The sequence below is a fragment of the Protopterus annectens genome, chromosome 15.part0 (genome assembly GCF_019279795.1).
Source record: "Protopterus annectens isolate FY-2018-M chromosome 15.part0, PAN1.0, whole genome shotgun sequence".
NCBI classification, from domain to species: domain Eukaryota; kingdom Metazoa; phylum Chordata; order Ceratodontiformes; family Protopteridae; genus Protopterus; species Protopterus annectens.
The window spans coordinates 570,296,152-570,320,964 of record NC_056749.1 but is presented as its reverse complement, the minus strand read 5'-3'; the positions used below and the strand labels follow the sequence as shown (position 1 = coordinate 570,320,964).

At 39.2% G+C, this 24,813-nt stretch overlaps 1 protein-coding gene across 1 annotated transcript in view; it reads left to right on the top strand.

Annotated features, from left to right (window-relative positions):
* LOC122789858 (formin-2-like) overlaps window positions 1-24,813 on the top strand; it is a gene marked incomplete at its 5' end in the record, with an annotated part of 2,118,086 nt that overhangs the window by 219,827 nt on the left and 1,873,446 nt on the right. The gene's annotated exons all lie outside the window — the stretch shown is intronic.

The following is a 24,813-nucleotide window of genomic DNA, read 5'->3' as shown; positions in this document are numbered from 1 at the left end:
TGTTGTCAATACATTAATATTCGCAAGTGGGCCATAACTAAATTACAATAACTTGCACCAACTGGGGAACGCATAGCTACACTTTTTTTTTGTAAGTAAAATTCATTATTAAAGGTAATATAGTTGTTAGTAAGGAGGATGTCTAAAAGTTCTTCTACTAATGCAATTTCCTCACTTGCAGCTCCCTTTATTCTCAACATATGGGCTACCCATTCGATCCCTTCAGTATGTGGGATCGAAGTGTAAAGGTCTCGTACATCTGTAGTCATAAAGCTGTAGTGTTCTTTATATTCTAACATTGATGTTACTTAAAAATGTCCATGAGTCCTTACAAATTTGGCCCATGTTGCTAACATATTTTTTCAAAATTGTGTCTACCATCTTCGCACATGAATCAGTAAAAGACTTATGTGCATCAACCAAAGGTCACATAGGGGGATTTTCTATACGTTTATGTATTTTAGGAATCCCGAATAAGATGGGAATTCTAGGGGCTGGAATAGTCAGATAGTTCATGTCTATACTAATCCTTGATTCTATAAACATGTCATTTAAATAAATTTTTACTCTGGCATAAGCTGTATGTAACTCATTTCTTGACACTAACATGTATGTGTCACTCTGAAGGATTTCTTTCATTCTTGTGTTATAGTCGTTTGTACTCATAATAGCCAGCCCTCCCCCTTAATCTGGTTTCATAGTCCTCAATGGCGAGTGTTGTAATTCACATAATAAATCTCTGTCTGGTTTACGAATGTGAAGTTTGTGCACATTATTAAGATTCAAACAATTTCTGATGTCCAGCTCATACGTGGTTTTAAACATTGGAATAGCAGGATGTGTGGGGGGTTAATATAAAACTCATTGTGTGTACATTAATTTCCCCCAAACATAACATTTAATTTTAGAGTCCTAATAAACAATTTCAAGTCAAGAAGTACTTTCCCCAAGGCCGCTTTACTGTCCGGTATGAAAGTAAACACCTTGGCCAGTAAATCAACAAGTTCTTTTTCTATTTCAAAGTGTGAATAGTTATAAACTGTGAAGTCTTTAGTACTATTCAAAAGTGTTTTACAGTTAATTACCTGAAGGGCGTTAGTTCCTACATGCATTAACTCCTCCTCTGGTTCATTTTCCATTTGGGTTTCCCTGTTGTTGATACGGACCTCTGGGATTGTGATTCTGTCCTCTGTTCTGAAAATTTGAATATTCATTTGAAGAACTTGGTCTAGGGTTATTATCCCATTCATTTTCCAGTTTGTCTCATATTGTTGCTGTTAGCAAGCCTTTCACTTCTCCGTACAGGTTCCAGTTCATTCACATCTCCCCTCAGGTGTTGTGATGTCACTTCTTCCGGAGCGTTTTCTGTACCTCCTCCTCTAGTTGTTGATTGATAGGTGTTATGACCAGTAGAATCCCATAATTGTGAGGGGGCAGTTTTGGATATGCAGTTCCAGTCTGGTAGTCAGTGACGTCTCTATTAAGTTTTTTCATTTTATTGTCTTTTAGTTTACTCGTGTTGGTCTATACTTGTGACGATTGTTATAATCATATAAATAGCGATTAAAATCGCAGTCTGTTCTGATTTTTTCATCCACCTGTTTAATTTGATTTTCAATTTGGTTTACCATAATTTGGTAATGCTTTACCATTACCTCTAACAGTTCCGAACCGTGTCTGTCAGAGTTTCAACAGGTCTTGATGAAATAATAAACCTGTCTCAAGCCCCGTTGGATATTGCCAGGCTCTTAAGCCCTTAGAGACTATGTTCTGCTTTAGACATTCACGGAAATATGAAATTTCTAGTTGCAGTTTTTTGTGTTTGGGTAAGTAGTAATCAAACGGCTTTGTGTTCTGTAATTAATACTGTTCCTCCAGCTGGATGCCCTTGTTCGATTGCATCAGGCTGTAGTTGGAATGTTGGAGTAGAATCCAACCAGCTGTTCAAATTAAGAACCCCAATAAGCCCCGAGGAGTTTCAGCATTAGTTGGTCTTGCTGGTAACACAACAGCTTAGGCAGCAGAAAGTAGAAAGGGTTGTTGCCAAGTTTAGTGATCCTATAAGAAGGAAAATAACCAGTGATCCTGTAGAGGTATTAGAAATATTTTGAAAATATGTTTGAAAATCTGTATAAATCAGGGAAATGTGGAAAGTAAGAAAAAGTACAAATGGAAACGTTTATGGAAGAATTAAATATGCCAAGGTTAGAAGTAGGTGCGGCTCTGTTACTAACAGATTGGAGGAAATGAGATAAAAATGGTAATGTATAACTAATCTACATGAAAGGCTTCAGGAATAAATGGTATTCCTGTGGAAGTTGGGAAGCTAGGAGGGAGGAAAGTGATAAAGATTTGCAAGGTTTTGTTTAAAAGTATTTTAAAAGGAGGAGAAGCACCAATATCCTGAAAGAAAGCTGTGGTGGCTGTAATACCTAAAGATGGTAAAGAACTATTACATCCAGCTTCATATAGGCCCATTTCAGTTCTGAACCATGATTGTTTGTCTGTAATGACTAAAGGAATGGCAAAGTTGATGCCACAATTGATAGTTATGGATCAAGGTGTTTTTGTGGAGGGGAGGCAAACATTTGAAAACATTAATAAAACAATGGTCCAGAGGAAAGGAGAATGTAAGAAAATACCACCTTTGTTGGTGGGTCTTGATGCAGAGAAAGCATTCTACAGAGTAAGCTGTGATTTTATGAGCAGGCAACGGAAGCATTTGCCTTCCCTGATAAAATTTTAAGGTTTATTAGAAAGATATATGAGGGATGGGAGGTGAAAATTAAAGTTGTGGGTTTCATCTCTGATAAGTTCTATTTGAACAGAGGAGCCAGGGAAGGGTATCCTCTCTCCCTTTGTATTTGTATTATATTTAGAACCATTGGCAAAGAAAATAAGGGACACAGAAATTCAAGGATATAATTGACATGGCAATGAGGAAAAGTTGGCTTTATTTGCAGATATTATTTTGTAGTTGATAAAATCAGAAAAGGATTGTTCATTATTGTGGACCATTTTGAGACGGTTTCAAGTCTTTTTGGGATACAACATTTATGAAGATAAAACAAAGGCAATGGATGTAAACTAACACACACAAAAATTGGTTCATCCATACCCATATTTATGAGGACATGACAAAATGAGCTACATAGGAGTATGGGTTAAAAAGAATTCTATTGTGGCAGCTAAGGATATGTGGGAAGAGACTAAACAAAAGATAATACAACAACTGTGAAATTGGGAGCTCTGTTTTATGGGTATGGATAGCAAGATAAAAGCAGTAAAAATGTTTTAGTCCCTTTAGTTTTATACACAGGTCAGGCATGTTTTTATCAACCAGAAGGGAAGTTGTGGATAACAAATAATAGAGCTGAAGGATTTTATCTGGTAGGGGAAGAGTCAAGTGTGATAAATTGATCCTTCCAATAGAACAAGGCTGTTTGGGATTACCTGATTTGAATGGGGTATTTGAGAGCTGCACAGTTAAGGCTCCTATACATAGCACAATCAGAAAGCTATAATTCAAAGTAGAAAGGGAGGAAGATGATGAAATGGGGCAGGTGGAGCTGAAGGAATAAGGAGAAATGGAATTTTGGATCAGATCCTTAAGGAGAATAACAACCATACAGAATATTATATTCATAAAGTAACAAAGTATTCTAAAAACTAAGCTAACATGGGAATGGATAAAGGAGATTCTGCTGATAGGGATGTCTGCAAATAGAGGTAGAAAGAATAGGCAAGAGGAGGCTGGTCCTTCTAGTCAACTGCTGTGCTTTTCTCTGTCTCAAGCATTTTCCTTTAGAACATTGGAAAAGGTTTCACTGGCATAGTCTATCTCTGAGTTTTGCTGTCAGAAGGATAAGAAACAGAGTCCCCTTCTGTTTGATAGCTCAGATTTTTTTGGTCAAACTTTTATATTTCCTCCTTAGCACGCTGTGCTCAAAAATGACTTTGACCCTCCAAGAAAAAGATATTCTGTAGACAGGTGGATATATAGCAGCTTGAATCTCACACTTTCCTGTCAACATTCCCTGATTGTTGGAATAAACTTACTCCTATTCTGCCTTGTGTACAGTGAGTAATCATTTTCTACAGGCACTCTACCATATCCAGCTTTTAGTATTTTGTCCTTCTGCCACAGTTTTGTCACAGTCCACTCTTTCTGTTGGTAGGATTGCATCTTTACTATTAGAGGTCTTGGCTGCTTTCTCATGGCCAGGTTTGGAGCATACACACGATATGCCTTTTCAGATAACCGCTCATGCCATGAATACCAGTCCAGTTACTTATTTGTGCTTTCATAAAATTAATAGTCTGTTCCTTCTAGTCTCTATGGTAGAGCAAAAAATGTCAGGTTTTTCCTACGCACTCTGTCCTCTAATTCTACCATTTTTTGAAACATTTCTTATTTAGCAGTCTCATACTCACCCTATCTTTTTTTTCATTCTGACCTCTGATTTTTGCAGTTTTATTAGCTCATTTGCATATCTGTTTAAAGCTAATTCCATTTTCTAGCCTTTTGTTATTTGAGTTTATATACTCTGTCAGTGTTTTATTTATTTTAATCAGCTCTGAGCACATTTGACTTATTCTTTTCCTGTAGATTACCAGAGGTCATGTCTTGCACTAAAGCTGGTGCTTGAACTGCTTTTTGCTATACATCTGCAGGATTCTTCCCAGCCAGTGTTTTCTATTCACCTTTTTTGGTTGATTTTCTTTCAGGTTCTCAAAATGTCTTCTTTGCTGGCATCCAGGCAGTGCACTTGCTAACCAGTAATTGAAATTTACCCAAAAAAGACAAATCGACTCTTTTTTTTCTTTTCTAAGTTTGTTTTCACACTGGGAGAGCTGAAATTAAGCTATTACTCAGTGTGTAGCCATCTTGGAAGTCCTCAGTCTGTCTCTGGAATTGACAGAACATTGATTACCAAGTAGCATAATTTTCCTGTTAACTGTTCTGATATTTTTCCCCAATTCAGTTTCTTATCGTGCCTAGTTAGTATTAAGTTTAAGGCTAGAGAAGGATGGATTGAACAGCCATTATATTTTTTGTAAAGAGGATTTTACAGATTGACTAAGTTTTTCCATGACTGGAAGGGCTTCTCCAGGCAACACAGGCTTATCCTTTCTCAACATTGGGATTTATTTAAGCTAGCACTGACAAACTTCTTTACCTGACCATAATGGGGTTTCCTTTAGTAAAGTAGCTGTAGCCGAAAATTAAAAAAGGTATCAAGGTGAGTTGCTAAGGAATGAGACAGGTTTATTGCATATGACAGACAAAACACCCATATTTTGTAGCTTAGAAAACAAATTGATATTTTTTTTAGCATACAAGTTAAACCAAGCTATAAGGGTATTTAACCTCGGGGTTTGAGGATACTTCATTAAACTAAACATTTTTATCTCTTAGACTCAGAAGGAGACCAGAGTCAAGGATCAGACCAGAGTTAAGGATCCAAACTCAGGAAAGTGTGTGGTTGCTCCAGGATGTATGCTGTATAAGTTTGGCACATATGCCGCACAGTTACTAGCCAGGAAATAAAACTGGGAAAAATATCTGGTAATGACAGAGAGCTTTTTGGCCCATGCAACCCCATAAACCCGGAGGATGGATGGACTTCCCTTGGAAATTTATTTGTTGGGGAAAGGGAGATGCATTCCATAGGAATTTTTCTTTACTGTCTAATTATCTTCTGGCTTCAGGGAATTATATATGAACAGAGTTGCATTACTAGGTGTGCTGTCCAGGACAGCTTTGATGAGATTATCTCAATTTCCCTAATTATCCCAAAGCACTGTCTGGTTAAATGACTTGCTGAAGATCACACAGTAGGCTAATGGAACCAAACCCTGTACCAAGGAAGCAGCTGGTTAATGGCCTTTAGCCTTAATCATCTGTGCTAAATGCCAGACTGCTCTATGAACCTATGAATATGCTCTGCTTGCCAATGTCCATTGGAAGTATGTCTTGGAGTGAAACTTATTATTGCAGTTATTTTTGAAGAAAGGTAATGATATGCTACAGGTGGGGTCTCACACTCATTTGCATGCTTAATAATGATTACAAGTAATTTATGGCCATACTAGCAAGACACACAGCTTAACATCTACCTGGACTGGTACAGCTGCACCAAACTAGATTTGTACTGTGTCGTACCATGTCAGCTTATCAAAATGGTCAATGTGGCATTGCTTTTTGATGATGGAGGTAGATCTGTAAACTTGCGCTAGCTGGCCAGTTTGATGAAGACTTTTCACTGGGTAAACTGTGATTGTTTATTCGCAGTATTTTCACATATGGGCCTTCCCATCTAGTTTTGGAATTTAGTAAGTGTTTTATATGTTGGAAGTATAGCTAGATTGAAAAGTCTTTGGAATTTAAGCTCCATATGGACTCCAGACTAGGGTGTTCTTTCCGCACTTTTATTCTCGTTCAATCTTGAACCTTTAGGGGGCATGTTAAGGACATCTACTTTAATCGGGGTGCACTATGCTAGGACAGCAGTACAAGATGCCTGTTCATGTGCAGGATCGAACTATGTATCCAGGCATAGATCTCCTACTGTTATTTCAGCTTTAGAGGAATTTGGCAAAGTAGATTAAAAATCAATGGTGAAAAAAAAATAAGGCTGAGAAAATTAGCTGTATACAAGTCCTGCCACTCTTAATAGATTTCTTTTATTGTATGATACAGATTGAGTATCACACCTAGGGATTAAGCTGGTTAAATTTTGACTAGAACTGTGTACGAAAGCATGCAAGGGAAGGTACTAGCTGAATTCAAAGGGATGTTTGAAAGTTGGAAAGGGCTGTGTACACGGTGTTCGTTGATTAATTTTGCCACATATTTTGTAGCTGCACAAGACCAGTTCTTATGTTCCCATTGGAACTTTTCTCCTTGACTTCCTAACTGTTGGGGGAAGTGGGGGGTGGACCTTCCTAAGATTACTGTGCAAAAGCAGGTAGAAGCAAAATGTTTCATGGGCTACTGACAGGATAATAAGGAAGTTTGGAAGTATGCCAGGTTGAGTGTGATACAGAACTTCCGTAAGAAGCTAAATGTTAAAAAGGTGTCACTCAGGCCAGATTCACTACTTATGTTAGAGTATTGAAACGCTGTTTACTGAAATTTTGAGGAAACCGGGTCTTCTAATTGGTTGATGGTTTTACAGATCATAGACATTTCAAAATATTAGGATTGCTTTGCCATCCCTGCAAGGAGGAAATTGGCTAGTTATCAAGGCTTGACATATTGGGAGCAGCAGCTCTATGGGGGAAGGGAAACTCCCCTCACTTTGGCAAGTATTTATGATTAGGTTTAAGGTCGTGGAAATTCACAAGCAATTTTTGACAAGTTATTGTTAGATCTGGGAAGGATAATGCTTGCAAAGGTAAGTGGGGAATATTGGCACTGCTGGGTAATCTGGGTTTTAGATTGTAGAGGAGAGGCGGTTGTACAGGTATGAGTAACAGGTAAGCTAGGTTACTGTTGAACCTTATCATAGTTGGAAAGAAATGTGTAATATCCAACTAGAAACAATTCCACCCAGAAAGACTGAATTTCTGAAACTTACGGAAAAACTTAGACTTGAAACTTGCTACACAGGATGCTTAGCAAGCAGTAATGCATGACAGGGTAGTGCCCAGAACTACAAGCAAAGGGTTCTACACCCCTGCCAGGGTAGTTATTTCCCCCAGCAGTACACACCCTGGAGGGCATTACTTCGCTTAGAGAATGGGCCGTCTGTTATGCAGTTATTTTTTGTCAACACACACACACGCACAAACATGTACATCCAAAAGTATAGAGACAGAAATACACACGTGTGTGCATGTACATACATACCAGTTAGAGCCACTTTGAGTGAAGCCATCTTAGATGTTTCATTCAGAGCAAATTAATGAGGGAAAAAACAGAATGCAAGTCTTTGCAGCTGTCATCTCCCATGTTTCTTTACTGTACATGATTTTGTAACGTATTATTACTCTGTCATAGGTAAGTACTAGACTAAATGCCCTTTGAGAATCAAACCCTGTATCTCTTGTCTGTGAGGTGACCACCTTAACCATTACACCAACCCCCCCCCCCCCCAAAACACTCAAACCTTGCACTACATATCTATGGGGTAATATTGGACAACATACTGGTAAACTGCTGAAGATTAGGGTCAGTCAGCAATGCCAGACATTAGAGTTTCCTACTTTTTACTGTTAAAGATATGTTGCTGGTGGACTGCCAGTTGCATTCTAAAGAAGTTTCTCTTTCTGTTGTGCCCACACACACACATTTATTTATATTTGTAAATTTTACTGTTTTTAATTTTACTGTTGCTAAGCAGCAAAGACCTGTTTAGCAAGTGTAAAATGCATTGCGGCCTGTGTACAAGTCTGCAGGTCGCCCATTTTCTAAGCCAAAACAGATGCCTCAATAGGAAGGAAGGTTTTAGTCCTTCAATTATGTAAATGCTGCTAAAGTTGCATAAATAACATAGGCTAAGCTAGCTTAGGCTGGTGTTGCCCTAAACTGTGAACATAAGCATAATTTTGTTATTGTTCTTGTTCTAGTTTTATTTCACTTGATTTGATTTAATACGTGTGTTCCTAAAAAGGTGTATTAACTGCATGGTATCCAGAATTTGGAAGGCGGGAGCAGCTCTGAGCAGGAGCGTCAAGCTTTTTGTGATTTATTTGCTTTTCTTGGTTGACTGATTAAGTGACCTGCTCTGCAGCCCCCTTCTCCTTCACTGACCAAGTGTTGAATCACAGGGTAATGCTACAGATATCCAAATGAGAGCATGTGGTGTTACTTCACAGAAGTGAAAGTTCACAACTTGAATAGCTATGCAGTGTAATAGTGAAATGAGAGTCAGGCTTTGCATAAACTGTAAAAGTTAAAATTAACTTCCAGAAGCTTGCATGAGTATATATGTGTGCGCCAGTTGTTGCATAATTGCTTGTATAATTAAGCATCAACTGAAAAGAATCAATGCACATACGGAGTACATACTTGGCTCATACAAAATTTCAGCAGTTTGAAAACCTAACTTTTACTACCTATTTAAAGTGTTATTACATTTGGGGATCTGCACATTACGCCTCATTCCCATAAGTAAAAACATTGCATGTTCTCCAGCTCTGCAGTTGTTGCTATCCATTGAAATCGTACACATGTCTGCAGGGGCTTTGCTCTCTAGTGTTCCATAGAGGGTGCCACAGGTGTAGGTAATCCACCCCTCCCCCAACAGTCAGAGGAGCTGTCAACACAGCCACAGGAATATTTCAGTTTAATCCACTTAAAGAAATTGATTCCTGGAAAGGATTTAAACTTTACTTTTGAAAGGTTATAAAGCCGTACTGTCTGCTGTTTGAATTTATGATTTAGAAGTACTGAGCAATTTGCTTGTTATATAAACAGAATATTTTGTAGGGCATGCCTTTCATGTCTGAAAGATTGTTAGTCATTCCTTTTATCAAGGTAGTCAAATGCCTTCCTTTTACCTTCACAATCAATATGCTAGCGATGAGAGTCTACATTACATCATTTCTAGGAGAGTGTTGGGTTGTGTCAAGGCCATTTGTGTGACTGATCAGCAGTTTGTTTCCTTTCCACAAATCATACTGGGCTTTGGAGAAGAAAGGTGAATCATCCCCAGCCTCTTACATGAACTGGATTTTGCTATGACTTGACTAACAAACACATTCTAGTTTAATTCTAAGCATATTCTTAAATAACAGTTACATCTGCGGGCTTCTTTAGGGACATTTCAGTAGGAGAGATTTGTGAAGTAGTACCTCGACTAGCCTATCACATACTTAGACACCACAACATTGATTATCATTCTAATGTTGTTGTTTGTGTTTCAGCTTTTCCCGGTTAGGGGTCGCCACAGCGGAACTCCAGTCCGCTAATGATTGGCAGTGGATTTTTACAGTGACGCATTGCCAGCCCGACGCCCAACCTTTAAAGAAGGCACACCCATTCAGGTACGCGCCTACCTGCATGTCTTTAAATATCACTCGACCGAGTGGAGGACATGCAGACTCCACATCGAAGGAGCTCCAGCCTATAATCGAACGGGAGAACCTCTTGCTTTGAGGCAACAATGCTAACCACTGCACCACCGTGCCCTACAAAGCAGATCTCCTTTTGCACTGATTGGTGCATACTTTGGTATTCTTCTTGTATGATATATATATATATATATTTGTATTTCTGCCCCTCCCACCTTTCCCCTTTTTATCTGCTTAGTGTTTTTTGTCCCTTGTGATTATTGTGTCTTTATGCTTGGCCTCTGTGTTGGTGGTATGATTACAGTGTGTGTTTGCAGCTGTGGGTATTGAGTAATTGAAATATGTCTTGGTGCATTTGAATTGGAAAGTTTAGGTGGCTGTCATTCAAGAGTCAGTGTGAAATCTTTACTGTTGTCACTCTCCATAAGTATGGTATGGGACTACCTTTTTTATTTCCTTGGAATTGTTTCTTACTTTATCTTGAAGAGAAAATGTATCTGTAATGTGCCAAAAACTGCAAATAGCATGCTTAGGTCAGGCCATTTTAAAGAGTGTTCGAAGTTTAAATTTACTTTTGTGATCGATGAAAGAAGTTTGATTTGGTATGGATAAGTACACATCCTGCAGATAATTTAGCATGTTCACCATATTGATCACTGCCGCAGTAGCCATAGTTATATTGTTTATATCCTGTCAGGGATATAACAGCCAGCAAGCTTCTAAAGCTTCAGGGCACCTTCCACAAATACCAAACTGTCAATCAGCTCAAGCTGGGCTGATTAAAGACAAGTTTAGGTGACAAGTCCTTTAGAGCTTTACTGCTAGTCAACAATATGCTTCTCTAAGGTTTTTGTGGATCGATAGTCAGTTTGAAGCTTTTCCTTTGCTGGTAGATAAGTTCCCTTTGGAGAAATAACCTTCCATTTTCTAAATATTATTTGTTTTATCACTTTCCTCTGCAGGAAAGTTATTTTAAAGCTAGGAGTTTTGTGTTTAAATGGACTGTCACAAGACTGTACAGTACGTTTAAACATGACTCCTCCTACAGGGTTTTGAGGGGAGATCTATGCCTGGTATACAGGGCATTGTCAGACCCCACTCTGATGTACCTTCTGCATATCCACAAAACAAACAGCACCAGAATTACCCCTTCTAAAGACTTAAACCTTGCCTGTTTTATAAATAGGACCTGCTGGAGAGAGAGGTATGTATCCCAGAGACCACCCCGTCTATGGAATAGGCTCCCCATCCATTTAAAGCAGAGTTCCTCCCTAACCCAATTCAAGTGCAACTTGGACAACTGGATGGGAAACTGGAAATTCATCCCTGGTTTGGCACCTAATATCTCTAATGGTCACAGGGAACCTGCAAATAGTTCATCTCCCAGGCCTATGATTACACTAGTCAAGGGTAGCAGAACTTATCAAAGATTTGGGATGCATGGCTAGGCTTAAAAAGGCCCTTGTGGTCATTAGCCAAGTAAACACCAATGAGCCTATGACTTTTTTCCCTCTTATTTTCAAAGTTGTATAAAGTAACTGAAAATCATTTAATCCGTTGAGAAATTGTGTTTATTTTACTTTTTTGGGTCTGGCAGATTGTTTTAAATGACTTTTTACTGTGTTTCTCTGTGAAAAAGGTGACTTTTAAGGATTCATAGTTTTTACAAGCATTTGCTGCTTGTCTTCCCCAGGAAAGAGGCTCTATTTTCATCTTGAACACAGAACAAAATACTGTTCCCACAGTCAGTCCTCCTTCCAGCCACAAAATGAAAAAGTTAAGTAAACAACCTTTGCGACCAGTGGAGGCTAGTAGTTTATCTCATCTGCAAGTGGTTGACTCTGCTGTGGCCATTTGTTGTACCTCAGTTTTGACTCTGAGAAGAGCTCAGGTTTCTAATTTTCCCTGTGGAGGTTTCTCTTTCTCTTTCTCTGAGACTGTTGTCCCTTAGAAAATACTATGAATTGTTACAACCAGCAGACTTGTATGTTAGTTTGTTCTTCCAAAGACATGTGAAAATAGGCTCTGTCATTAAGTTCTACTCTGGATAGAGATGCAGAAATGATCAAAACATGATGAGTCCTCATCCAGTTTGAATAAACAAATAGCAACAAAATACACCGAATGACTGTTAAAGAAACGCACACACACACACACACACACACACACACACACACACACACACACACACACACACACACAAATGGATTCTGAACATAATTCATCAATATTACATGGATGTCACATGGCAAGACATCACATGAGAAAGATACAGTGATATCTGAAGTTTGTATCAACAAATATATGGGAACCGGGTCATGCCCCATTTGAAGACTAACCACTTTAGCTTGGGATACAGGTCACATCACAGTCTCATTCTACAGGCATTCTACATTGACCAGGACAGACCTTCAAGAATGGAAATTAGATCTGGGGTCTTCCAAGATATGCTCCATCTCTGGACATTTCTGAGCAATGAACTGGCAAGACTGTGTTCCAGGATTCCATCCAAGAAGGCCTGAAAGACTGATGTCTTTTCTTTTCCTTTCCTTGGACAGGAATGTTCCTGTATGCATTTCCACATTTTCCACTAATATCCAGGGTACCAAAGAACGACTAAGGCGAGTACAAACACTCTGGTGCCTCGGCTAAAACAGTCTTCAGTGAAGTGCAAACAAATTAAAACACAGCCCATAAAATAGTCATCTTAATTAAGCACAAACCAATAACATTACAATATATAAATTATGTGGAACAGTTTATTAGCTCTTTACAAACCAACAGGTTTGTTTTTTCTATTTGATGGACTACAGTATGGCAGATGGATATTTTTTTTAGATATTACTTTATATATTAATGAATATAATTCTTTATTTACTAGTGTACACAGGAAATTTGAGGATGGTCGACAGTTCCTGGATGGTAGGAGTTGCCACCCTCCCCATACAATCAATAATTTACCCTATGGGGAATGTGTACGTTTAAGTAGACTGTGTAACACTACTAATGATTTTTATATAGAGGCTAATAGGATGGTCTTTGTTTTGTGCTAGAGGTTATGAATGTGATAATGTTGAAAATGCTGCTGTTAGTTTTTCAGCATGATAATTTGGTAACAAATGTTGATCAAAGAACCAATACTTATACTACTAGATCTATCCCCCAAAATGTGAGTTTGAAGAATATATTTTTTGTTACCACTTAGTGTTTTTAGTGACACTTTTGTGTCTCTTGTTAAACACTGTTGGAAATATTTCTTTAAATCCAGAGATTTGGTAGGTGTTCTGAATCCTACACTTAAAGTTTCTTATAGAAGGGTTAGAAACCTTAAAGATATAGTAGTTCATAACTATTTTACACTACTGTCTTTTGATATAGGTAACCATCTCAGTGTACCCGGAACATATAATTGTGGGCGTTTTAATATTTGCGGGTACATAGTTAGGACATTTGATTATATTAATAATGTGATTTTTACACCTGTAGAGAGTTATAACTGTGAAACTAAGGGAGTCCTGTTTGCATTAAAGTGTCCTTGTGACTTAGTGTAATTAGGGGAGATGAAAAGAAAATTTAAGACTAAGCTCCAAGAGCATGTTAGAAATATTAAACATAATAATGTAGATAGTCCAGTAGCTAATCATTTTATGCTTTTTCATTATTCTGATCTTACAGTACTGAAAGCCACTATTCTTGAGAAAGTATCTGTGGGTCTTTGCTTTGATTATGTCTTTAAATGGAAACTACTATATAAGGAAGCTGTTTTCATTTTAAAATTTAATACTTTGCACCCTTTAGGTCTTAATCTTGAGTGTAATTGAAAGGTACTTATCTAATTTATATATTGTAATGTTATTGGTTTGTGCTTAATTAAGATGACTATTTTATGGGCTGTGTTTTAATTTTGTTTGCACTCCATTGAAGGCTGTGTTTCAGTCAGAGTATTTACTAAACTGTGCTTTTTGGGTTTGTACTTGCCTTAGTCTATCTTTGGATTTCTGTTCTTTTTGTGGTTCTGAAGAATAACTAAGGTACATCTGAAGATTCAGAAGGAATCTCCCAAAATCATTGTGGCGAATCCCTTCTGGCCCAGGAAGTTGTGGAGCATGGTTCTCCTTTCTCTTGGAAATTGTCAGTGGCAATTACCACAGTCTTCTTCACAGACTGGATCTACTTAGAAAAAGTGGTGTTTGATACACCCTGACATCAGTCATCTTCAATTAATTGCCTGGATGACAGGATCTTAATTCCCTTTAGGCACCTGTTTTGTGAGGATGTGCAGCAGATAGTAGTGGAGACGGGAAAGCCTGCTGCTAGAAAATCATATATTAGCAAAAGGAAATGTTTCCTAGTTGTTGTCAACAACATAAACATCACCCATTCATTGCTAGTTTTTCTGTGGTTTCACAATATTTGTGTGAGGTACTATCCTATGGCCTTTCTTATTCCTCTGTCAATGTTCATTTATCAGCCATTCCAGCTTTTCTACCCATGAATTCTCCTGTTTCGATGCAGTCTCCTGTCAAAATGCCCTTAAAAGGGTTTTTTTGCTTAACAGGCCTCCTAGAAAACTGGTGGTCCCTCCTTGGGATCTTAATTCTGTGTTAAAGAAGCTAACACTTGCTCCAGTTGAAGCAGCTAATCTGGCTGACTTGAGATCCTTAAAATGGAAAACAGTTTTACTGATCACTGTGACCTCCACAAGAAGAGTTCCTGAGTTTCAGGCTGTTATTGTGAGTAAGTCCCATCTCATTTTCCATGGGGACAGGCTTTATTTCAGAACAATTCCAGCTTGCATGCCTAAAGTGCTATCTGAGTTTACTTTAATCCAAACTATTCATCTCCCCATTTTCATTCATGAACCTAGAAATGAAAGAGAAAGGATACTCCATACCTTGGATATCCAACAGATAACTCGGGTATGATTTTGACAAAACCAAATCTTTCAGTTCTTCAGATCAGTTTGGAGCTTTATTATGAAGGAAAGAAGAAGAGAGCGCCTGTATCAAAACAGACTATTTCCAAATGGTTGTCAAAGGCATGGTCTTTGTTTTGTGCTAAAGGTTATGAATGTAACAAACTATTCCACACAGGGTCAAGGCCCCACTCTACCAGGGTTTCCTTCTCTAGGTCCAGGCCAGGCTTTGCTAGGACCATTCTCCAGGAGCTGTTGAACTCTTCTCCTTCTACTTCCCAAATGTAGTAAACTAGAGTAATTTATACATGTAGCTAAGGCTACTGTAGCAGTGGTCATTATGATGAACATATTAGAATTGTGTAAGTAAATTTACTATAACAATAGATGACCAAATGATTACTGCTGTATTATCTGCTCCTTCCCTCCATCCACTTGTTTTTTTTTTTATGCCAAGATGTGGACATTTATTTAGCCTCCCCTCTCTGAAGGGCTTGGAGCCAAAACTTGTCTCACTACTCACCACATATATCCATCTTAACTGAAACCTAGCTCTAACCACACATTCCATATCAGGAAATCCTACCCCTAGGTTACAATATCCAAAGACAAGATAGAACCCTAAAACGCGATGGTGGTGTAGCAATGTTATATAAAGACAATCTAAAACTTGAACGTCTTGGCATTCACCCCCAATCATTTCAAATATGGAAATACTAATCACCAATCTACACAAAAACCCACATAAGAATATCATCATTGTAGCCCTCTATCAAAGATCTACTAAGCTAATTCTCTTTAACACTGAGACAAGAAACTATTATAATGGAAGATTTTAACCTACACTGGGACACAGTTTCATCTAATAACCCCTCAAACCATAATAATGTCTATGGCTTTACCCAGATAATTCTCAACACAATAAGGGCTGACAAATATTCTAATAAACAATCCATCCTTGACTGGGCTCTCACCAGTACCAATCCAGACTTAACACTCATGTTGTCTTCCATACAGCCTGAGTGACCACCTACCGACATACCTGCTAAAACGATACTCCTGTCGCTCTAGAAAAATCACATACAAATTTGTCCACAAGAAAAATAACTTTACTCCAGACACCTTTACCACACTGCTCCAACAAGTCATCTGGTTCCCCCTAAGACATCACCTTGATCTAGCTGTTAAATATTTCAACGGCGAATTTCTCACTATCTTAAATAGGCTAGCTCCCCTTAGGAAAATACGCATAAAAAGCAAGATACATTCCCTGGCTTTCTCCTGACACCAAAATGCTCCTCAAACAAAGAGACAAAGCATGGCATGATCACCAGCTTTTAAAAAACTCAACTACCCTACAAAACTACCAGAAACGTTGCAATTTAGCAAAAAAACAAATCAAACACAACAAAATACAACATTATATAACAAGCCAAAATACGCACCTAATAACCCAAAAAAATTCTGGGTTGTCATTTACCAATGCCTTAAATCTGGTTAAGCCACTACCCCAAGTCCAAATAAAACAATCACTTTAACTGTATACTATCACTAATAAAAGACAGACAATTCCATGGACAGCGGCTGGAAGGACTACTGACTGTGGGAGAACAGTATTTTGTTCTGTGGTCAAGATGAAATAGCATTGTCGCCTCACAGCAAGAGGTTCTGCAGTTCGATTCTCAGCTGGAGTGCCTTTTGTGTGGAGTCTGCATGTGCTCCCTGCGTTCATGTGGGTTTCCTCCGGGTGCTCCGATTTCCTCGCACGTTTCAAAGACGTGTCTGGAGCATTTCTCCCTGGGCCTCGGCTGAAAATTGGCTTTGTTCCAAGTCGGACTTTCCCGGTAAACAAATGTTAAATAAAATAAATTAATTAATTCTCATTCATCATTACCCATGAATTGTGAAATAAATCCCGATTCCTTCAATTTTCAGTCCATACAAACTCACTACATAAATTCCTGTCCACACTTAAATGCTGTTCCACTGGTGCTGACCAACTGCTACTGGATACCTTAAACTTGCTGCAGGTGCTATTGCTTACCCCATGTCCATCCTTATAAATCAGTCCATTACTGAGCAATATGTGCCATCACTATGGAAAGTGTCCCATGTAATCTCTCTTCATATATGTGGTACCTCCACAGATTTTTCTAATTATAACTGCGGTGGTGGTGCTGCGGTAGCATTGTCGCCTCACAGTAAGATGTTGTCCTGTTCTATTCTCAGCTAGAGCATCTTCTGTGTGGAGACGTGCGTGAATGGGCATACCTTCGTTGAAGGTTGTGTGTCAGGGCTGGCAACTCGGCACGTAAATATTTACTGCCAATCTTAGCAGACCGGAGTTCTGCTGTGGCGACCCCTAACCGGGAAAAGCCGAAAGACACAACAACAACATAGACCCATTGACATCTTCTCCTTCTAGCTAAAATACTGGAAAAATGTATTCACTCCCAACTTCTCAATCATTTCCTGAAAAACAGCCTTTTCATCCCCCACCCAACACTGTTTCCAACCTAAACATAGTACAACTGCTCTAATTTGTTTCATAAACACAGTAAACCAACATAGGAACAATGGGTTACTTACCTTCTCTATATTTCTCGACATATCAAAGGCCTTCAATACTGTTTCCCACAAAAAACTTATCCATGAGCTAGCCTCCCCCATAACCTCTGTCATTCAACCCTTACCTGGTTCATTAGTTACTTAACCAACCACCAAATAAGCAGTTAAATGGCAAAATTAACTATCTCCTTCTCTACTTATCTCTGTTGGTGTACCCCAAGGTTCTATTCTTGGTCCCCTCCTCTTCACAGTATATACAAATAAACTATGCACAGCCATCCAATATGATACATTGGTTCAATATGCGATGACTCCTCTCTCATATACTCTTCTCCATCCCCTACCTGCCCTCCTCAACAAAACCCACCAATCCTTTCTGGACATATAAAAATACCTTAACAATTCACAACCAATTCTTAACCCTTCTAAAACAAAAGTAATATTTTTTCAACAGTAGCAAAAAAATCTATGGACTCTGTTTCTTTCGCCATTTAGTCATCTGACAATACCCTTATTGAACCAGTTAATTATACAAAGCTACTAGAAGTCACCATAGACAAGGACCTCAAATTTGATAACCAGCTCTAGTTATCAAGAAAGTGGACTTCAGACTTTGCTCCTTGTATAGAATAAAGTCCTTCCTAACTGATTTCACCAGATACACCATCTGAAGAACTCGCCTTCTATCCACCCTCCTGTATGCCTTTTGTGACTTAAACTAGAATCCTGCTATTATAAAGTAGCAAGATTTGCTTCCAACTAATTTGCAAGAACTCATCATTGCAAAATACTACACCAACACAACTGGTTAGAATTTCCCAACCTTTTAACTTATAACCAGCTAGTACTAACCCATTCTACTGCGTATCACCCTGACAACTATCCATCTATTAGCAACCAAGTTCAGCTGTAATCCAGCAGCAGAACATTAAGGTCTACTAATAAATTGCTCTTGAAGGTCACCAAGTCAAACAGTAACTATGGGAATTCCCTGTATTTATGCAAACTAGCCAAAACTTGGAATGATATACCTCTGTTGGCATAATGGCATAATAGTTAAGGTGTTTACCCTGCAGATACAAGGTGCAAGGTTTAATTAACACATGGGGTAATTGGCTAGGCTTAAAATGGCCCAAAGGGTAGTTAGCCTAGTACTAATCTATGAACCTATGAAAATACATTCAATGTTAACAATACTTCTAAATTCAAACGGCTATTAAGGGGACACCTCAATAACACTTGGCTTTGCTTCTGCATTAAACCTGGTTAGGAACTCTACTACCCTCCACTTAGCTCTCTCCCCTTTATTCCTCACCTAACTTTCTTCTTCCCGTTTACTCCTCCTCCTCTTCAGTTGCCTGCTTCTGTCTTTTTCTGCTAGGCAATCGCCATTCCTCACTCTTGAATCTCTTTCCTTCAGTTTGTCCTAAAAGTTTATTAATGTTCACTCTACCTACACTAATTTCATCTTTTAGCCTTGTCATTTTTGTATTTATAGTTTTATATTATTTCTACGCTTGTATCCTTCAATCATTTTGTACTGTATTCATTATGCTTTTGTACTATAACAATATTGTATTGGTGGAGCTTTTCTCCCTGGGCCTTTGCTGAAAAAGGGCCCTCCTGGACCCAGTCGGACTGTCCTAGTAACAAATGGAAAAAAATAAAATAAAATAAAAAAATTAGTCAGCTCAGCTGAAGCTGTCTGATAATACTCGTGGAAGGTGCTCTGAAGGTTTGGAATCTTAACTGCTGTTATATCCTTGGCAGGATCTAACCCATATATTTAAGGCTACTGCAGAAGTGATTTCACCTTTGCTTTTACCGTGGTAGAAGCCCATGCCAGCCACCTAGTGACCAAGATGCTTATTGCAAGCAGTGAGAAACATTGCTGTGGACTGTCAACCCTTGTGAATGCCAGTGTGTTTGGGTTTGCACCTGTGTAAGGATTACAAAAAAGACGATCCTCTGCTTTTGTGGCGAGCAGCATACACAGCTGCAGTTTGCACTTCTGTATTTATGTGATGCACCAGAAAGAAATTCGTTGCTCTGTGACATGGCAATATGAAGGCAGATATGACCTCTAGTCCCAATCAGTAACATCTGATGCACAGCCTGACTGTTGCTGGACTACAGCCCTTGAAGGAGTCTGAATGAGAAGTGAGCAGTGATGCTTATGGGCATTGCAGAATGTTCGTATTGGTGTCCTTCAGTAATTTCACACAACATGTGTTACTGCCACACATGGTGATGCTCATGGCCAGCCACTGTAAAATATTCTGTTAGACTTAAGTGTTTGTGTTTTCTGAAAGAGTGCAACAGAAATTTTCACTAGTAGCAGTTATCATATCAAAAACAATCAAAATTTAAATGGAGAGCACAGTGTATCTCGCTGAACATGAAGAACCTTTATTGTGCTGGCAAAAAAAGTAAAAATCCAGGCATCTCTTAGCTTTCTATAGTATACTCCCACTGCCTACTTGCGAGCACATATTTAAAAGATACATTTTTATGCTGCTGGAATTTTAATAATTGATGAAAGAGTATGTCATCCATAATGAATATGGAGAGGCTGACATTACACAGAATTAAGTTGCCACACTAACCAATAATGCCCTAGCTTTGCAGTGGACCAAAGCTGCAACAAGAAGCCAGTCAATAGTATTGATTAACCTTTAGTCTTCATCTGTCCTGTCTTTATAAGGACAGTAGCACCATTTAGAAATACCAAACCAACCGACTTATAACTATGTTAGTCATGCAGTATTAGTTTGTATTCACACACATCTTCATATTATCTGTTTTTTCTGCAGTCACTCTTAAAAGCTTTCGTTTAACCAACCAAGTCTTCTTATAGCTTTGGAGACAAAGACAATGAAATGGCATAGTTGTGTTGTTTTTGATAATGTCGTATAACAGTAGATAACTAAAGTTAATTCTTAACAAAAAATCACTCTCTCCGTCCCCCTGTTTCCATTTTTTTTCCTGTGGAATATTTGATCCATATTGGGTTACTCCTGGTATTGTTTAGGGGAGAGAATTTTGTGGATATTGAGAGTCTGCCCTTGTATGTCTATGTTCACATGCCTAGGATACAGTGGAGTAGATTGTTGCTAAAAAAAGATACTAATTGCAGAAAAAAACGTGCGTCACAGCCGAGTTTGTGTTGTGCCTGAGATCTCTATAGCTGTGAATGGACCTTTTTTTTCATGTAGCATGTCAGGTTAGTCTTTGTCTGGATACGTGCCATGATGTCTGTACACTTTTTACTGTATATGTTAACCTGATTTTGCTATATTGTTGGAATCCAGTGCAGAGAGGCAACTTTATATACTGACATAGCCCAATGTCTTAATTTAAGGCTCATAACAGCGAGACCCACATCAATGAAAAATAAAGTGCAGTTCATTAACAAAACAATGAACTTTGAGGCTTGCTGTACTGCCTGTTATTTTTTTTTTCCAGGCAGGCTTTGAGCCTCTGCACTCCCCCCCCATGTTACTTTATCTAACTCTGAGATCACATTGCCTCAGGGTAATGGGAATACTCTAAGGTAACACATTTTCAGATTTCTTACATATATCTCCCTTTCTGCACAATTAGTTTCACCGGATCATAGTTGTTGCCTTCACATTCAAAAGGAACCCAGTAGCTGATAAATATTTGCCTTAACATAACTTCTGAATTGGACAGGGGTGCTTGTATTTGTCCTTTGGTAACTAGGGAGCTTAATTTTAGTTGATTTTGATTCTGTTTTCGTAGTATATATTTTCAGTTTGTGACATGAAATAAAAGCATTGCTTTTTTTCCCTTAGCAACCTGTAATGTAAATTCAAAAATTACTTTGTATTCTAAACACACTTATAAATCTTGATGTTGTGTAGTCCAATCTCACCTTCATTTTTCATATGGGTTCGGAGCCGATCCTCTGCTCTGACTCGGCCGATTTATAAGCTTGAAGACTTCTGGTTGGCTTGTGGCTAAAAGCAGGTATCCCATAGTGCACCAGTACAAACCCCAGATCTCGTTTGCCACGTCAACGAGTTCGGTTGTGCTTCTCTTGGCTCTGGCTAAGTGTTAACTTTTTTTCTTGCTTACATTGTTAAAATTTTTGGTCAAAGATATATTAGTTTAGTACAATTGTTGTTGTATTAGTACTTGTTAGTGTAGGTTACTAATTCTTAGGTAATTAACTCTTTGTGCAATCGTGGGCTTATGGCCTGTTAATGTAGTAATTTGCTTTGTGGTATCCTGTGTACCAGTTTCTTACTTAGTGCGGATAGCTTATTTCGCTAGTGGTTTTTTGGATTTCCAGTCTATAATTTGTAGAGCAGTTTTGGTTTTTGGAGGTTATCCGCTGGTGTTCTTTTCTACGATTGTGGATTTCATTGTTAGAAACTCCAGTTCCAACTTCCTCTGTTAATTTTAACAGACTCAAGGTTTTTTCTGTGTGAAAAGTTTTTGTGTGTGTGTGTGTGTGTGTGTGTGTGTGTGTGTGTGTGTGTGTGTGTGTGTGTGTGTGTGTGTGTGCGTGCGAATTTTCACTGGTCTGTTTGTTAGAAGACCTAGCTTTCCCTTCCTGTCTGGAATAGGCCGTTTTAGTTAGAGGACCTAGTCCTCATGGTGTCTCTTCCTCCTTCAGGGTTAGGCCCGTTTAAGTTAGAGTACCTAGTCCTCTCTTTTACTTCTCTTCTCTTTCCTGTCGTCTGTGTGTATGTCTAAAGAGGTTAAGGAGCACAAGCCTTCGGACTTTAAGAAATGCATGAAGTGCTCCCAAAAAATGTCATTGACAGATGGTCATGGTCTATGTGTCTATTGCCTAGGGACCATCCATTTGCAAGAGACTTGCTTGTTCTGTCATGCCTTCTCCCCTAGATTGTTACAGGAGAGAAGGAACAAGCTAATTCTAAAGGGTCTGTTAAAGCCTTCCTTTGAGGAAGCCTTGTCTAGCTCTTCCTCCTCTTCCAAGTCCAATAAATCTGCAAAGTCTTCGAAAAAACCTTCTCCGGCACTGGCTGGTGTCTCAGAGCCACCTCCTAAAGTGGCAAAATCGGCCTCATTGGCTCCTCTGCCTTCAGAGCCGACTGAGCGCAACATTGTGGTGACAAGATCGGATCCTAGTTTGTCGGAGCAGACTACTGAATTTTTGGAACCTGCTATTCCTCCAAGATCAAGATTCCCGACTATGTCCACCAGGAGCCCTTTTGGATGAAGATGTGCCTCTTGGGTGTCTCCACCTTTTGATGAACTGATGGATTTAGTTAGATGAAAAGTGTGGGATACTCCCAATGCCATGGAGCCAGCCCCTAGGAGACCCAACACGTTTCTTTCTGCCCCTCCAGATAAAGAATTTTTGTCCAAATGTCCCCGTAGATGCCATGGTGGTGGCGGCGGCAACTAAGAAGGCGCTTGCTGAAACTACTTCTCGACAGATGGACAGGTATGGGAAGTGTGTCTTCAGCTCAGTGGCTTTTACTCTTCAATCATTCTATAGTTAACTCCTGCATGTGGCTTATTTCTTATGCGGCTGATGGAGCGAGTAGAGCAGCGGGTTCAGAAGTTGCCCTAAGGCGTCACTCCTGGATGCGCTTGTGTAATTTTGCGGAACCATTCAAGTCCACTTTCACCAATGCCCTTTTTGATGGTTCCTCATTGTTTGGATCTAAGGTGAAGGACACACTCACTCGCCTGCATATCAGTGTTGTGGAGATGAGGGCAGTGCTCCTGGCGTTGCAAGCACTTCAAGACCTTTTTCCTCTAGGGAGTATTGCGATACAAACAGACAACATGTCTGTAGTTTGGTATATCAACAAACAGGGCAGTACCAGATCTTACCCACTCTGTCGAGAGGCCATGCGAGTTTGGGAATGGGCAATTTCTTCCTAGCGCTTTCTGGTAGCAGTGCATTCCCAGGGACAACCAGTGTGATAGCCGACAAGCTCAGTCGGGCGATCCTACTGCCTCACAAGTGGTCTCTGAAACATGAAACAGCGGAACAGATTTTCCGCAAACGGGGACAGCCTTGCTGCAACCTTTTTGCCAGTCCAGTCGATGCCAAATGCAGCAGCTATTTTTCCCTCATTCCCCCTTCGGGGGAGACACCCAGAGACACTGTAGCTCACGATTGGCCCCTGGGTCTTCTGTATGCTTTTCCTTCATTTCCTCTGTTTTCCAAAGTGATTCAGAAAGCCGAACGGCTGGGATGCAAGTTAATCCTCATTGCTCCTTACTGGCCTTGTCCGGTTTGGTTCCCCTTCCTCGAGCCTCTTCTCCTTTAATGTCTCATAAGCTATGCAAGACCTTTTTGAAAGGAGCCACTCTATTGAGGCAACCTCTTTAAGAGCCTGTGGCTTCTTGGGATTTAAATTTTGTATTGTCCAAACTGACATCTTCCCCGTTTGAACCTTCTCACTCATCCTCATTGAAATTTTTGTCTTGGAAGACTTTGTTTTTGGTGGCTATCACATCTGCAAGAAGGGTATCGAGTTACAAGCCTCATCTGTTAAGCCACCTTATTTGATCTTTCATAAAGACAGGGTCTCACTGAGTACTAACCCCTCCTTTGTTCCCAAAGTTTGTTCTCATGCCACCTTAAATCAATACATATATCTTCCAATTTTTTTCCCTAATCACTGTAATGCAGCTGAATATTGGTTTCATCAGCTAGATGTTTATAGACAGCTACGTTTTTATTTGCATCGGACCAAGGACTTTGGGAAATCAGATCAACTTTTCATTTCCTTTTCTGAATCAAGATTGGGTTTACCAGTTTCTAAACTGACACTATCTAATTGTATTTCCAGTTGCATAGCCTTTGTCTACAATTTGGAGGGCAGACCTTTGCTCTCCAGGATCAAGGCTCATTCTACCAGGTCTCTGTCTACCTTTGCAGCCTTTCAAGCCAGGGTCCCACTTGCTAATATTTGTGCAGCAGCTCCATGGGCTACCCCTCACACTTTTGTTACACATTACAAATTGAATTTAGCTTCTAGGGCTAGAGCATCCCTTGGCTCCACGGTACTCAGGAGTATTTTCCAATGAGCCACCCAAGAATAAGGCGCTAGGGACGCTGTCCCATATGTAAAAATGAAGGTGAGATTGGACTACACAACATAAAGAAGTTATGTACTCACCATAAAGTTCCATGTTGGTAGTACATCTCACCCTTCATTTTTATCAACCCGCCCTCCTGCCTCCATTCTGGAAGAATCTGGAGGTTCTAATTTTTTGGTTATCTTTGGTTGGAGACCCTTTAGTATTGGTTTGTCTGTTATGGTTATTTCTTTTAGTGAGCAGCAAACAAGATCTGG